Source organism: Temnothorax longispinosus, chromosome 11 (genome assembly GCF_030848805.1).
Source record: "Temnothorax longispinosus isolate EJ_2023e chromosome 11, Tlon_JGU_v1, whole genome shotgun sequence".
Classification (NCBI taxonomy): domain Eukaryota; kingdom Metazoa; phylum Arthropoda; class Insecta; order Hymenoptera; family Formicidae; genus Temnothorax; species Temnothorax longispinosus.
In genome coordinates this window covers 10,124,019-10,139,752 of record NC_092368.1, presented here as the reverse complement: position 1 = coordinate 10,139,752, position 15,734 = coordinate 10,124,019, and the positions used below count along the sequence as shown (strand labels likewise).

The 15,734-nt window shown below is 40.0% G+C and overlaps 2 pseudogenes; one reads left to right on the top strand and one right to left on the bottom strand.

The window, feature by feature from the left end:
* Window positions 1–722: 722 nt before the first annotated feature.
* LOC139821837 (uncharacterized) lies at window positions 723–1,567 on the bottom strand (annotated as a pseudogene).
* A 5,725-nt stretch (window positions 1,568–7,292) lies between these two features.
* On the top strand, window positions 7,293–8,964 carry LOC139821375 (uncharacterized; annotated as a pseudogene).
* The last annotated feature ends 6,770 nt before the right edge of the window (window positions 8,965–15,734 follow it).

Below are 15,734 nucleotides of genomic sequence, written 5' to 3'. Positions count from 1 at the left end.
CTCTATGTTCATCCTTTTGTATGCTCTTCCCCTAAATTCTTTATAACAGTTTACAACTTGGTTCGCCTTAAATTCAATTTTTACCCATGCATAATCCGTAATTTTCGGATTTTCTACAACAGTTACACACTCACTCAGATCCAAGCTCGCAAAGACTAAATCTATAAGTGTACAACTATGAATTGTCACCCTTGTTAGTTGATCAACATACTGCTTCAGTCCTAGACATAACATAGAATTTTTTAACTTATTTGAATAAAACGCATCTAGTGTTAAATCTATGTTAAAGTCTCCTATTACTATACACGCCTTTTTTACAATTATATCTTCAATTAAGTCCTCAATAAACTTTATAAAAATGCCATCTGGTGCACTAGGTGAATGGTACACTGCTACAATTGTACCCTTGTACCATCTTTCGTATACCTTTATCACAACACACCAACAGTTACCTATGATCTTGTGCACCATTACAGTTTCGTATTTAATATCATTTCTAATATAAACAACAACTCCTCCTGTATACCTATTCTCAGCATCACACCTCACTTGACTGTAGCCTCTCATATTTATCTCAAAATCTTCTATGCTGTCATCTACTCTTGTCTCCGACAACGCCACTATCGTTGGGTTTTTTGTCGCCATTATTTGATGGAAGATCTCATCTTTATGTACCATCAGGCTTTGCGCATTTGTATACATTATCTCTTCACCTTTATTCCTTAGCTATAATTCATCATTTTTCCATCGAATTTTCTTTTTTTCTTCATCTAGTAATTTTTTAAGTGTCGGACATTCTCTACTCAAAGCACCATGTTCTTCATTTATTTTCAAGTTGTAGGTTTTATTCTTGTACATACAGTTTACACATTTTTCTTTCTTGACTTTACAATCACTATCCTTATGATCCCCTGCACATTTCGAACATGTTACCGGTCGTGTACAGTTTTTCGCTATGTGGTAAAATCCCCAACAATTGAAACATCTCTTAACGTTAACATAGTTAGCAACATGGCATTTCCTCCATCCAATATTTATTTTCTCATTTTTAACATTTCCACATGCGTTATCTCATCAACTTCAACTATCAGCAAACCATTTTCTCTTTTAGCTCTGGTTGTATTAGTATTTCCATTCTGTCCTCTTCTACCTATCTTCTTCACAATTTTAATATAAAATCCTCTTCTTTCTTCATCTAAATGATTTTGTTTTATTATCATATCTATTATTTGACCCTCGTCACAATTTATTTCTTCTTCATCCAAATTGAAAATTTTTAATTTCGTCTGAGCACCCTTCGGCTCTATTATTTAGTACTTATCTCTCAGTTTACTCATAGCAGTTGATTTTAACTGTTTTAATTCTTGCTCGCTTTCACATCCCAAAATGAGTGCTCCCTTTCCTCCTTTTCTCAACTTTGATACACCTACTGCCATATTTTTAATATCAATGTTTTCCTTGACTACTTTTTTTGTTTTCTCACTCTCTTGTTGCTCCTTCGGTTTTATTATGATAACATTTTCCTTTTTCTTCTCTTTGACCGCTTCGCAGTAACTACGCGGGGCATTTCCAGATAACATTACACTCCACATCTTTTTCATTTCTTCCAGTTCTTTCCTGTAGCCTTCTAATTCTTCTCTAACTATACATGTTATTATACTCTTTATTTCATTTTTATGAATCATTTCATCACTAACTTTTCTCACCAACCAATCTATTTTAGTTTCCATGCTGGATCCTACTTGATTATCCTCTGTATTCGATAATTTAATTACGATCTTTCACCGAACTCGCTTCTCCAGTATGAGAATTTTTTATAGTAAATATCTCACATTTACCAGGACAGGAGACCAACTCATTAGCAAAATTATATACTTTATGTATTTTGTGGCAACTCGGATGAAATACTTTATCACAAGGTACGCATTTTACCAACTGTGTCCTTATTTCTTTCCTGCATTGCTTACATATCACCTGCTTCTCCATTATTGCTCATTATCATGTGATAATTCTTCCTTATCGACTTCTAAGAGTTCCAAAGAAAAATACCACAACACGCCACCGTCGACACGATATAGCCACGTGCCAACGTCTCCTCCCAAATTATGCCGAATCAGCAGGCACCAACCTCGTGCTCCTCGCACGTCCGCAGCCAGCCGCTTTCCAGGGGCCAGGGAATCCAGTGCATGCGCGCTCCGCAGATACCGAACCGTGAAGATGCCAAATTCCAGGAAAAGAGGAAATAAATGCAGGCAGTAGTCGCCACAGGAACAGATCCAGCATAAGCGGAAGCGAATAATGCAAGCCAAGATAGCTCTGTATTCATGCACTAGAAAAGGAAGGCCCCGGAGGGCAGTGGGCGGCAGAAAATATTCGCTAAATACGGAGCGATATATGACACGTCTATCTGTACTTACGAGATCCCAGAGAGAGAGAGAGAGAGAGAGAGAGAGAGATAGATAGATAGATATTTATTAGCTGCAGTATAGCTACATATACATAGTATCACAATAGTTTCTTACATTACAACTTAAAACAACCTGGCTTCGAAGCGCGGATCTAGCTCGCAGCTGGTCTGGGTTCGAAGGAGGCGCGGAGGAGCAGAAGCGGGACGGGGTCGGCAGAATAAAGCGTATTATCTCGGTTTAATGCAAGTAACAAGTAACAAGACTTTATTTGGTAACAAAAGTGCTCGCGGTATTTACAACAAATTTATGTACAGAGTTACGATGGTTCGCGATATTTGCAGCAAATAAATTGGAGTGTGGTAACACGTGTTCGCGAGATACAATGAGTAGTCTGTCGCGGGCGGCGCGCGGTAACGCGCGGTATGTACGGGGCGGAGGCGGTACTTTCGGTGGTCTTGCGGGCCGAATCGCGTTACAAAGGGTATCGGCGCAGGCGGCGCCGATTTTCCCGGGCGGTGCGGATCGGAGCGCGGGAAAATGGCGCGAGGCGGGGATCGCGAAGCGCGGGCGAGATCGCGGTAATTCGGCGCGGTAGGCGGCGGGATCGAGCTTAGCGCGAGGTCGGCCACCGAGAAGCGTTCCGTGGAGGTCGACTGCAAGCGTCGAGAGTGGATGAAGCTAATCGTCAACCGAGACGCACTCGGCGAAGACAGAGAAGGCCAGAGGCGCTCTACCCTCGTTTCAGACTGGCTTTGGCTGGATGTAACTGGTCGTTTGCCGAGACGCACTCGGCGAAGACAGAGAAGGCCGGAGGCGCTCTACCTTCGTATCTGGCTGACTCGGGATAGCGGATGCGAGAGTTCAGGATCGGTGTGGTCGGTACGACGGATGATCGGGAATCGCGAATTGTGCCAGCGACGCCGGGCTTATATACGCGTCGCGGCGGCATCGCGGCGTGGTGGGGGTAGCGACGGCGATCGCGAGCGCCGGGACGGTGCGGCGGAACGATCGGTGATCTCGGCGTCCCGACGCCGCGGTCGCGCTCAGCGGTCTTCGGCCGCCTTCGGCACCGCTCGGCGCGGTGAGGTGGTTGCCGCGTTAAGTCCGTTTGCGGACTTCCTAACATTACATGTTAGAACGATTAAAAATATGTTGGGCACACCATGCCCGTTCTTCACCCCCGCGGGTGGTCGGCTGGGTGGTCTCGGCGTGGTGTTTCTGCCGGAACGATGCACATTTGGGGGTGCATCGTTACAAACTTATTACAATACAATACAAACAACTGTTTCCTTATTCATAATGCTCACTATACACCCTGCTCCCTCCCCCTAATATGTTTCTCCAATGCTCTTTTAAATCCCTTCAAAGTTTGCTCATCTTTCACCTCATTCGGCAAATCATTGTACATTTTAAATCCGTCGTGCAACAACATTTTTTGTTCCTCTCTAGTCCTACATCTAGCAATTCACAGATTTTTACCCTTTCTCGTGTCTCTGTTGCTTCTTGTTTGCACCATTTCTATATCCCTGCTTAAGTATTTCGGACACAATTCATTCACTATCTTATATACTGATAGACAAACATTGTACTCGATTCTTTCTTTAACAGACATAAACTTTAACGCTTGTAACAAATTCCTAATTTTCTTCTTCTTATCTCTCCTTAGAATAATTCTCATCCCCTGATTTTGCAGTTTTTGCAATCGCTGTACATTAATTTCACTTAAACCTATCAGGATCGACGCACAATACTCAAACAGCGGCGCTACAATTGTATTATATATCTTACATCTCATGTCACGCGACATATCCTCACTAACTCTGCGCAAAACCCCTAGCTTTGCCCCTGCTTTTCTACTAACATAATCCGCATGAACCGAGAAATGTAGATTATTATCTATTATTATTCCTAAGTATTTTATTTCGTTTACCATTTCTAATATTTCCCCTTTTAATTTGATTACCACATTACTTTCAACTACTGTTTTTCTAACACCTCTAATTAGCATAACTTTTGTTTCATTTACATTTACAACTAATCTATTTATATCTAACCAATGAATAAATATGAATAAAAATTTCGTCATTTATTGCATATCCCCGCAGGGTTCGCAATCTACTACCAACACTATCCTTCTCCTCTCACTTTAACCCTTTGGACCAACGGCTTAACGTCTCTTTCCGAAAGACGGAGCCCAGTTTTCTCCGCACAAGAGCCTATCTTGCACGGAGGGGCGCAGCTATCGGAAAAACATTCCATGCTTCATGGCTCTAGTGGACTCGAACCTGGTTCCTCAAATTACGAGTCTAGCGCTCTACCACTAGACCACACTGCCGCCCTTATTTATATCTAACCATTCCTCTACTTTTAACATTTGTTCATTTAAATTATCACTAATTTCTTGACTCGAGAATCTCGTTGAGAGAGAGAGAGAGAGAGAGAGAGAGAGAGAGAGAGAGAGAAAGAGAGAGAGAGAGAGAGATGATAGATAGATAGATAGATATGATTTATTATGCCCGAGAAAAACTAAAGGGCAAAGATTAACAATACAAAATAGAGAACAAATGTGCGTGCACTCTCTTACACAAATCAGTTAAGAGTAGAGCACAACTTAACAGCTTATCACAACAGTATACACTGTAAAAAGACTAGAACTAACGCAGCTTAAAAGTAGGAACAATATAAGTAGAGTAAAACTAATTAAGACTAAGAATAAGACGCTACGCAACTTACAAGCTAATAACAGGGAAAAACACCATCATAGGCCTCGCGCCAGCAATCAATATCATGCAACTTCACGCGCCAACAGATATGCCCTGAGAAGACCTTTGAAGGAGACAATTGAAGAAGTAATATTACTAGGAAGAGAATGGCAAAAGTATATTGATGAAAGATGAAAGGAGTTTCTATAAGTGGTAGTTCTATGAGAAGGAATATGAAAAATTTGGGATGCAACAAGGCGGCGGTCAGATCTCCTCAACAGCGGATCAAGCAAAGCGAAATTGTCACGCAGATACGAAGGGGAGCGCATGTAAAGCATGCGAAACATTTGACAGCCAAGAAAGTATAACCTCCTGTTTTCAACTGTAAGCCACCCCAATTGTCCCCTGAACGGGGTATCGTCACGCTTAAGATCAAATATAAAGCGAATGCAACAGTTCACAGGTCTCTGTAATAAAGTGTTCAATTCTCCAGTCAAACCATGATAGACTAGGCAGCAGTAGTCAATGTGCGGCATAATTAAAGCTAACCAGCCTTATCCTTAACCTTGTGGACAAGGAGTTTTTGTTAAACTTAAGCTTGTACAAAGAGTAATGCACTTTTTGAGAGACATGCAATATATGTTTTTTCCAAGAAAGGTTATTCGTGAAAATTACACCCAAATTCTTAGCTTCGTTGACAAAGGGTAAAGGCGTATGGTTTACAATAATAGGAGGTAGACAATGGAGGTCAATATCATTGACATAAGCCTGACTACCAAATATAAGTACCTTTGATTTTGCAGGATTGAGTTTAAGACCATTTAACGTAGCATAATCAAAAATAGCGTTCGCATCCCTTGAAATAAACTCAAGACCGTGAAGAATGTCAGCACGTGTACATTGGAGATATATTTGTACATCATCCGCGAATATCATATGATAAACAAAAGACAGGAATCCACCTATATCATTGATGTAAAGAGCAAATAGAAGTGGGCCAAGTACAGAGCCCTGAGGGACGCCAGTCGACGTGAAAAGCCACTCAGGAAATTTACCCTCGTTGTCAAATACAGCTTGAGAGCGGCCAGTAAGGTAAGAAAAAATCCACGCGAGAACCTCATAAGAAAAGCCGATTTCTTTCAGTTTGATAAGCAAACGAAGATAAGGGACCGTATCAAACGCTTTACTAAAGTCGAATAGAATCATGATTGTAATGAGTCTTTTATCAATTCCCATTCTAATATCGTCACAGACACGTAATAGAGCAGATTGCGTATTGAAACCAGAACGATACGCAGACTGTCTGGGATTAAGCAGGTTGTGTTCGTTCAAATAGTCGATGATTTGTGAGGCCACCATGCGTTCAAGAATTTTTGACATTTCAGGAAGGTTAGCAATAGGTCGCGTATCAGACGGTGACAGTGGAGTGCGAATCTTTGAGAGAGGGCGAATCAATGCACGTTTCCATGATGAAGGAGAGAGAGAGAGAGAGAGAGAGAGACATGTCCTCCGGGGCGAAGCCCGGGTAACCAGCTAGTATATTATAATTTTATTACTTAAATTATTTTTTGCACACAATGTTTATGCACAGGACAAAAGTCAGCAATTAGTGTGCAAATTTAAATTATAAGTCGGCCAATAAATTTCATTCAATGTAAATTTAAATAATGGCAGAAATCACCATTAACAAATCTTACAATATTCATTTTGTTACATTAATAAATAATTTATTATTAAATTGATAATTAATTTAATATATCAATACTAATAAGCATTATATAATTTTTTATATATAAATGATGCTGGTGCATTTTAAACATCTTAATCTTAATCTCATAAACAAGAGGTTTATTAGTATAAAATATACATTTTAAATATGATGCTAATGAATAGTTTATATAAGGCAAATTATCATAATATTTAATGAATACTTTTCAGTAATAAATTCCTTGTAGATTTATATGAGATTCAGTAGCATTATTTACATAAAGATGCTTATTAGCATCAGTATATTGAATTAATTATATTATTAATGTTAATGATGAAATATTAATATTCTGAAATAAATGTATATATATATTGTATATATTATATATATAATTTATATTAATTTTCGTATGAAATATTTTGTTCCGTGTAAAATAAAATAATAGAAATAATAAAATAACAATGTATAATAACTATGATCGACTATGATCCAGCTTTCTTCGTAACGACAGGCAACAGTTTGCAAATAGCCACGTTTCTGATGTGTTTGATAATAGAGCGTATTCGTTACAGTAACGAAGAATTAGTAAATATGTTGCTTATTTATTGCAAATTTATTGCCATAAAAATCAAAGGCAAGCCGCAGCCCTCTATGCCGAACGTTTTCCTGATAAGCAACACCCGGGGCACGGTTTTTTTCAAGTTCTATATAATAGAACTTGTCAACATGGAATGTTACACGCTCCAACACGCCCACGGCATGTAGCCCAACGAGATGAGAGAACAATTGATGCTGTAAGAGAGGCAGTTATTGCTAATCCGCATACAAGCACGAGAAGTGTTGCATATGACCTACAGGTGTGCCATACTAGAGTCCACAAAATTATTAAGCATAATCTTGGATGGCATCCATTTAAGAGGCATACAACTCAAAGATTATTTTCTCAAGATTTGCGTCGCCGAGAAGCTTTTTGTGATTGGCTCTCAGAACAAGTAAGAGCAAGATATATTACCAATTGGTGGCTATCGGTTCTTACCACAATTGAGAATAAACAACAATTTTTTTATAAAATATTTTAAAAATCAAATTTTTATTTTTGTTAGCTTTGAGAATCATTAAAAAATTGTAATATTAAAGATATCGATTTATCGTAAGACAGCCACAAGTTTATAATTTAACAATTTTCTTGCCATTTTGATTTCAAATATCTACAAAATCGTAGCAATCAAATTTGTACCTTTGTACCAGGTTGACATAAACAACATCGCTAATGATCATTTCTTGAGGAGAATTCTCTGGACAGATGAATGCACTTTCCGCAGTGATGGGCGCATAAACAGACATAATGAACATCATTATGCGGAGGAAAATCCTCATTGCCGAAAAGAAACACACATCCAGGGCCAATTCCATATTAATGTCTGGATGGGAATTTTAGATAATCAAGTTATCGGGCCGTATTTCTTTCCGGAAAATATTAATGTCACAGCAGAAGTTTATTCCGCTTTTCTGGAGGAAATACTACCTAATTTATTAGAAGATGTTCCATTGGCTGGTATTACCAAATATTATCTTTCAACAAGATGGCCATCCTGCTCATACATCCCTTCTCGCTCGTAATATATTACATCAAAGATTTCCTAACAGATGGATAGGGATCCATAGCACTCTGCATGAATGGCCCCCACGCTCTCCTGACCTAACACTTATGGATTTTTTTGTATGGGGTTACATACGAGATCAGGTTTATGAGACACTGCCACCTTGTAGAAACGAGTTTATACAAAAAATAGAAGCAGCCTGTCAAGAAATTACACCCGTAATGTTATCGAAAGTGCAAAAAAGCATAATGCGGAGAATCGCGTTATTATGCGGAAGAAAATGGAAGTTATTTTGAACACCTTCTATAATCTTCTGTAAAGATAATACAAATATGATAATTATATTAATGTTATATCAATAAAGTTATTATATAAATATTAATAAAGGTTATTGACTATCTCTAATATTAATAATATCGAAATTTTTTTAATATTAATAAAGTTATCGAGTTATCTTATTATACTTAATATATTTATCAAATATAGATAGTGGGCTAAATAAAAGCAAGGCGCAATTGGTGGTGCGCGAATATTATAATAATTAAGGGGGAACATATGAGTAGACCGCAAGAAAAAAAGGTGAAATTCGGGAATTTTTATCTTGGAAACTATTAATTCGATTCGATCCGGGTTTTTTTTTATTTAAAAGTATCTACATTGAGGCACGTTCACAAATTTTTTTAAGGGAATTTATTCCCTCGGAGCGCTGTTTTCGTGGCCGGCGTAAAATGTGACACGGTTCACGGTTCCCAGAATATCTCGAGAACGGCTGGACCGCTTTGGTTCAAATTTATACACAATGTTTTACGATAGTTTTTCTCGTTTCCACTGGGAGAATTTTTTTTACTCAACTAGTTTTTTTTTATCAGACTATTAAGGTCACATTCATTTTTCGATCCAAATTTTCGACCTTTATAGTGTGATAAAAAAAATAGTTAAGTAAAAACAAATTTCCCAATGGAAACAAGAGAAACTATCGTAAAATATTGTGTATAAATTTGAAGCAAATCGGTCCAGCCGTTCTCGAGATATTTAGGCCAGTCAAATTAGATATTTGAGGTCGAAAGTGAGGCAAACTTTTTTATTCTTTTTTAGGCGTGTAGGAGGTGTTTAGAAAATCTTATTTCTGAGTTGTCGTGTTATTTGACTCAGAGCTTTTTGAGGGGGGGAGAGGAAACCAAAATTTTCGCGGTTTTTTGCATTTATCTCGTTTCGATTAATAGATAGCACTTTTTCGCTCCTGAGAAAGTTGTAGGGCATGAAAAAACGAAGAAAATAAGCGGTGACTCGTTCCGATTCGTCAAAAATTGAGCCCCTCCCTGAGCGAGCCTCCAAAAATTAAAGACCCCAAAAATTCAATGAATTTAGATGTAATGTGCGGCAAATGGTAGGTATTTTCATCTTCTACAAGTTTCATTGTAGTCATTTTTCGATTGCATTTATCAGAAAAGAGACAAGCGAAAAACGCGCCTCGAGTTCCGAACGCTCGGCTCGACACGCGCGACTTCCGGAGGCTCCCCTGAGATCAATTTTTGACGAATCGGAACGAGTCACCGCTCATTTTCTTCGTTTTTTCAAGCCCTACAACTTTCTCAGGAGCGAAAAAGTGCTATCTATTAATCAAAACGAGATAAATGCAAAAAACCGCGAAAATTTTGGTTTTCCCTCCACCCCTCAAAAAGCTCAGGGTCAAATAACACGACAACTCAGAAATAAGCTTTTCTAAACACCCCCAACACGCCTAAAAAGGAATAAAAAAGTTCGCATCACTTTCGAGCAACAGCCTTTTTTTGTCTAATTTGACTGGCCTAATTCTGGGAACCGTGAACCGTGTCACATTTTACGTCGGCCACGAGAACAGCGCTCCAACGGAATGAATTGCCTTAAAAAAAATTTGTGAACGTGCCTCAGTAGATACTTTTAAATAAAAAAACCCGGATCGAATCAAATTAATAGTTTCCAAGATAAAAATTCCCGTATTTCACCTTTTTTTCTTGCGATCTACTCATATGTTCCCCCTTAATTTTAGCACATAATTTTTCCAACACAAATTTATTGGAGTAGTAAAATTCCTTCTCTCGCCCCGATTAATTTAACTTTCAGATGCTGCATAACTGGTTATATTTGAACGAATTTTTGTTGGAAAAATTATACAATGTTAAAATTAATTATTATAATATTTGCGCATCACCAACCGCGCCTGGCTTTTATTTAGCCCGCTATCTATACTTGGTTATTCCATAAGGAGCCTACACTTCGAATCTTAATATTTATATTACTGATTACTGATGATTTGTTTAATCTCTGCGCTTTCGACAAATTTCCATCACAAAATACGAGACATTCACTTAAATTATGCAAAACATTCAATTTTAATAGACTTCAACATTGATCGGTTAAAACAGAAGCCAAAGTGACAAGGTATGAAAATACATTTTATAAAGTAAACGTGACAAACGAGGGATACCTTATTTTTCTCTTACGAAGAAAGCTGGATCATAGTCGATCATAGTTATTATACATTGTTTTTTAATTATTTCTATTATTTTATTTTACACGGAACGAAATATTTCATACAAAAATTAATATAAATTATATATAATGTTACGCCCGTGCTGGACACTGAGTAGAGAAGTCACGGAAAGCTGTGAAGCGCGCTCCTTGACAACGGGAGTTTGTTGATGGATTTATTGATTTTCTGTCTGGCGGATTTTTGGAATCCGCACGCGTTCTGTTTTACGAGCTTGGAATAAACGCATTTCTTAAGTTCTTTTGAGTTCTCTTTCCTTTTGCGAGTTCCGCGAAATACGTGCGCGAGTGTAGAGTGCGCGATAGTGTTACGGCGGCGAGCTTACTCGACGAGCGTAACATTTTGGGGGCTCGTCCGGGATACGAGGCGACGAACGCAGTATCCCGAACAAGATGACTACCACGCACACCCCGCCGAGGACCCGTTCGCAGGCCGCGGCGTCGGCAACAACGGAGGCGGGCGCGACCCATCCGCAGGATGCGGGGGCGACGGAGACAGAGGCGGGCGCTTTCGAAGCTGTCTTCTTGGAGCTTCAAAAGCTGCGTCAGGAGCGGCGGCTGGAGCAGCAGGAGCAACAGCTTTTCCGCAGCGAGTTGGAGGCTCGCCTGAAGGAACGCGACGCTGCGGTGGCACGTCTTCAGGAGCAACTCGCCGTACATCAGCTAAATCCCTCCAATAATGTTTCTCGCGGCGAAATTTCAAATGAGGCGACGCGTGAGATAGGCGCGGGTGAGGGCGCGTGTGCGGGGCGCGCCGCGTGCGGAAATTCGGTCGAGCCGCTGCGTGTGATGGGCACGGGCAAGGGCTCGTGTGCGGGGCGCACCGCGTGTGGAGGTTCGAGTGAAACGTCGCTCGGTTATAAATTAAAGCCCGACACGTTCGACGGGAGTGTTCCACTGCGCGAATATTTAGCACAGTTCAATTTAATTGCGCAAGCGAATGGCTGGGAGGAATCTTCGAGAACCGTGGCTTTAGCCTCGAGCTTAAGAGGGAAAGCGCGTGCCATATTGGATGGGGTAACCGAATTCGAGAGCCTTCGCTATTCTGAATTAGAGGCTAGGTTAGAGTTGCGTTTTGGCGAAGCGCATATGTCTCAAACGTTTTACACCCAGTTCACTAATCGGAGACAAAAACCCGGAGAAGATCTGCCCGTTTTGGGAGCGGATTTATAACGTTTAGCGCGTTTAGCCTATTCAGAATGCTCGGCCGAGGTGCGGGATAAGATTGCGTGCGCCCAGTTCGTTGCGGCGCTTTCTGACGGTTTCGTAAAACGAACTCTTCAGTTAGAGGGATTAACTTCCTTGAGAGCCGCCATAGAAAGGGCCATGGCAATAAAAGTCATCCAAGCGAATAGTTTTTCGCGGAAATTTGAAAGTAGAGATCTCGGAAAAGGCAGAGCTGGGAACGAAATTAAATCGGCGGGGAATGAGAAAGATGAAAAGAGTTCTGCAAATTTTAAGAAGAATTCGGGTTTCAGGACGAGATTCGGGCGTGAGAAAAAGGAGTGCTGGCAGTGCGGTGCCAAAGGGCACTTTCGGTCGGAGTGCCCTTCTCTAACTACGGAAGAGAAGGAAAACTCGGAATAGCCGAGCTCAGCGGGGCATGTTCGGCTCAGGGGTGCAAAGACCCTGCGAAATTAAGTAGGATAAGTAGCGGGTTAAGTGATTTTTGTTTTCGCGGCCGAGTTAATGGCCGGACTTGCGTCTTTAGAATAGATACGGGCTCCGATGTGTCGGTACTTAAGGAAGATTTGTTAGGTCCTTTGAAATCACCCACTCCTGTAGAGAGATATTTATTGACCTATCCAACGGGAGAAACGGTTCCTGTAAAACATAGAGTGGTGGCTGGAATCGAAATAGGGAAATTTTCTTTGGATTTTCCGGTAATCATAGCGGCCATAAAAGAGTGTATTCTAGGAGCGGACTTTCTTTCAAAAATAGGGGTAGGAAGCGTTTTCTCTTCGGTTTTTGAGGAAACGGTGTCAGAGAGTCAAGAAAACTTTTTCTGTTCCCGAATTTGTAATTTTGATAGGGGGATTCCTTTTTTTCTTAAAGAATTCTTTGAGAAAAATTCCGAAACTAACGCTTCTCAAAAGGAGCAGTTTGCTGAATTGGTGATCGAGTTTCAAGATGTCTTTTCGGAAGATGTGGTTGCAGGAAATTGCTCCGTCGTTGAGCATGCTATTAGGGTGAAAAATTCATCTCCGATTAAACAGGCTCCTAGGCGAATTCCACTGCATATGCGAGAAGAGGTGGAAAAGATTTTAAACAAAATGAAACAACGTGGTGTCATCGAAGAATCTCATAGCGCCTGGGTTTCTTCAGCTGTTTTAGTTAAAAAGAAAGATGGAACGATTAGATTCTGTATCGATTTCAGGAAGCTCAATGCCATTACAGAAAAAGATTCTTATCCTATTCTCAGGATAGATGATCTTTTTGATCGTTTATCCGGAAATTCCTGGTTCACCACCTTAGATTTAAAAAGCGGCTATTGGCAGGTAAAGCTTAGTCCTCAGGATAGGGAGAAAACGGCCTTCTCTATAGGAAATGGCTTATGACAGTTTACTGTAATGTCATTTGGATTATGTAATGCTCCTGCTACTTTTGAGCGATTGATGGAGCAGGTTCTTCGTGAGATATTGAATAAGATCTGTATGGTTTATTTGGATGATGTCATCATCTATAGTAAAACTTTCGAAGGAATGCTGGCAAATTTAAGGGAAGTATTTCTTCGTTTACGGGGTGCAAATTTAAAACTCAATCCAAAAAAATGTACTTTCTTCGGGAGAGAAGTGAAATACTTAGGCCATGTCGTTTCAGAAAGAGGAATCTCTACTGATTCGGAGAAAATTAAGACCGTTCAAGAGTGGCCTATTCCTCAAAATAAGAAGCAAGTGCGAAGCTTCTTGGGACTCTGCTCTTATTATAGGAAATTTGTAAAGGGATTTTCTCTTATTACTAAGCCATTATTTTCTATAAGAAATAGCTTTGTCGAAGGTTTGCCAGTTGTCCGCGGCGACCGAGTAACGCTACAAGTGGTAGTCTCCTCTCTCATAGCAAGCCTCGTACTCTTTGTAAACTGCCTGTGCTGCGCGGCCGGATTTACGCGTTCGTGCAAGTGAAGAAAGCGTCTGGTTAAATAAAAGATATTCAGAGTATTACTGGTCTTATTATTGAACTAGAAAAATATCGATAATCCTACATGTTAGCAGTACCCGTGGTTTCGTCTACGAAAAAAGAAAAACCTGCCGACAAGTAACGCGTTGAAGCCGGTCGAGCGGCGTCTCAGGACGTGCCTTTGTTCTTTTCTTATAACGCCCGGTGAATGAGTATTATTCAGAGGTAAATTAACGAATTTTTATGTGAAAAAGTTTTTTCCATTCAGATGAATAAAATACAGAGGGTAAAAAATCAAAAAGTGAATAAGTATGGGAACTGGGACGTGCAAAAGTTCGTTCAACGTTAAATTACAGCCAGAACGTAGAGGTGAAATTTCGATGCAATTTAATGAAGAACTGCATGAAGAAGTGTATTGGTAAAATTGTAAAAATGCGCATTAACGATAATGCAAGATCGAATAGAAGAGGGACGCATATGTTATGGTTGTGAGCCAGGCAAACCGGGGGTTTCCAGAATCGTGCGATGGTTATTTTCTCAGAGAGCGACCGGGGGAGACGTGTGTGTGCATGCACGTGGCGCGGTCTTGATGTTAAAACCGACACTCGAGTGCTTCTGGAGATACGACAGGCTCGGTACCTGTTCGCGAGTAAATATTTTTATAGTGACAAGGAATTTTGGTGAGACGCGGATTGGGGCGAATTTAAGGGTGTAAGATTGAGAAATAAAATATTAACATGTACAACATTGTTTAGTTCTATCTCATTCTCGCGTGTTTATATATGTGCGCCGTGTGTTTGGGCATCGCGATCTCTCTCTCGCGCTCGTAGCAGTTCTTTGAACTGATGCGTAGTGCTTCGGTCAGCGTCTATTGTTCTTCGTGCTGGCGGACGGCTTGCGTTCGCACAGAACGGAGGGAGTTGTTGACGATTTTTCTGCTCATTTCCCAGGCCGGTATATATATATCTTGTGGAATGCTCTTGGTCCCTTGCATGCTATGCTTTCTCTCGTATAGATGTAAAAAGAGATTCACTTTCAATACCGTGCTTGCAAGTATAATTGAAGTTCAGATTGACATTCCGAGAGATTGAAAAGTGTTAAGAGTCGAGTTGTGGTTGATAAAATTCTCTCATTTCGTGAAGATTGAATTTGTGAAGATAAGTGCTAGAGTATATACAAATAATAAATGAATAAAAATTTTCAATATTTTTTCTCATTGGGGATTTCGAGTAAGCTGAAAAATTTTAAGTGAGATGTAAGGTATTGGAAAATAGAGAGTGGGTTTAAATTAAGAGATGATAAAATGAGGGAAGTACTCAGTCAAAAATTAATATGAAAAATGCTCTGAATAAACTGATTTCTAAGTCTGCTGTTAAAAGTGAAATGAGAATTTTTCTTATGGTTTGGTGTCAATTACTGACTTGCCTTGCGGTTAGACTTGACTACTGACCTTCTTTGGGAGTTGCTCTCTTTTGTTTTTCTTGTTCACTACAGAGACTTGAATTGATTGGAGATTTTTTCTTTCGAGCAAATTCATAAAGTTCTGGGGTCAATGTGCAGATGAACACTTGTGTTCGGTAAGTAATTTGTTCATTGACTAGGGGGATTGGTAGTATCGAAGTCGTGACCCATACGTGTGCTTGCGCAACCCAAAACCGACTGGCTTTCG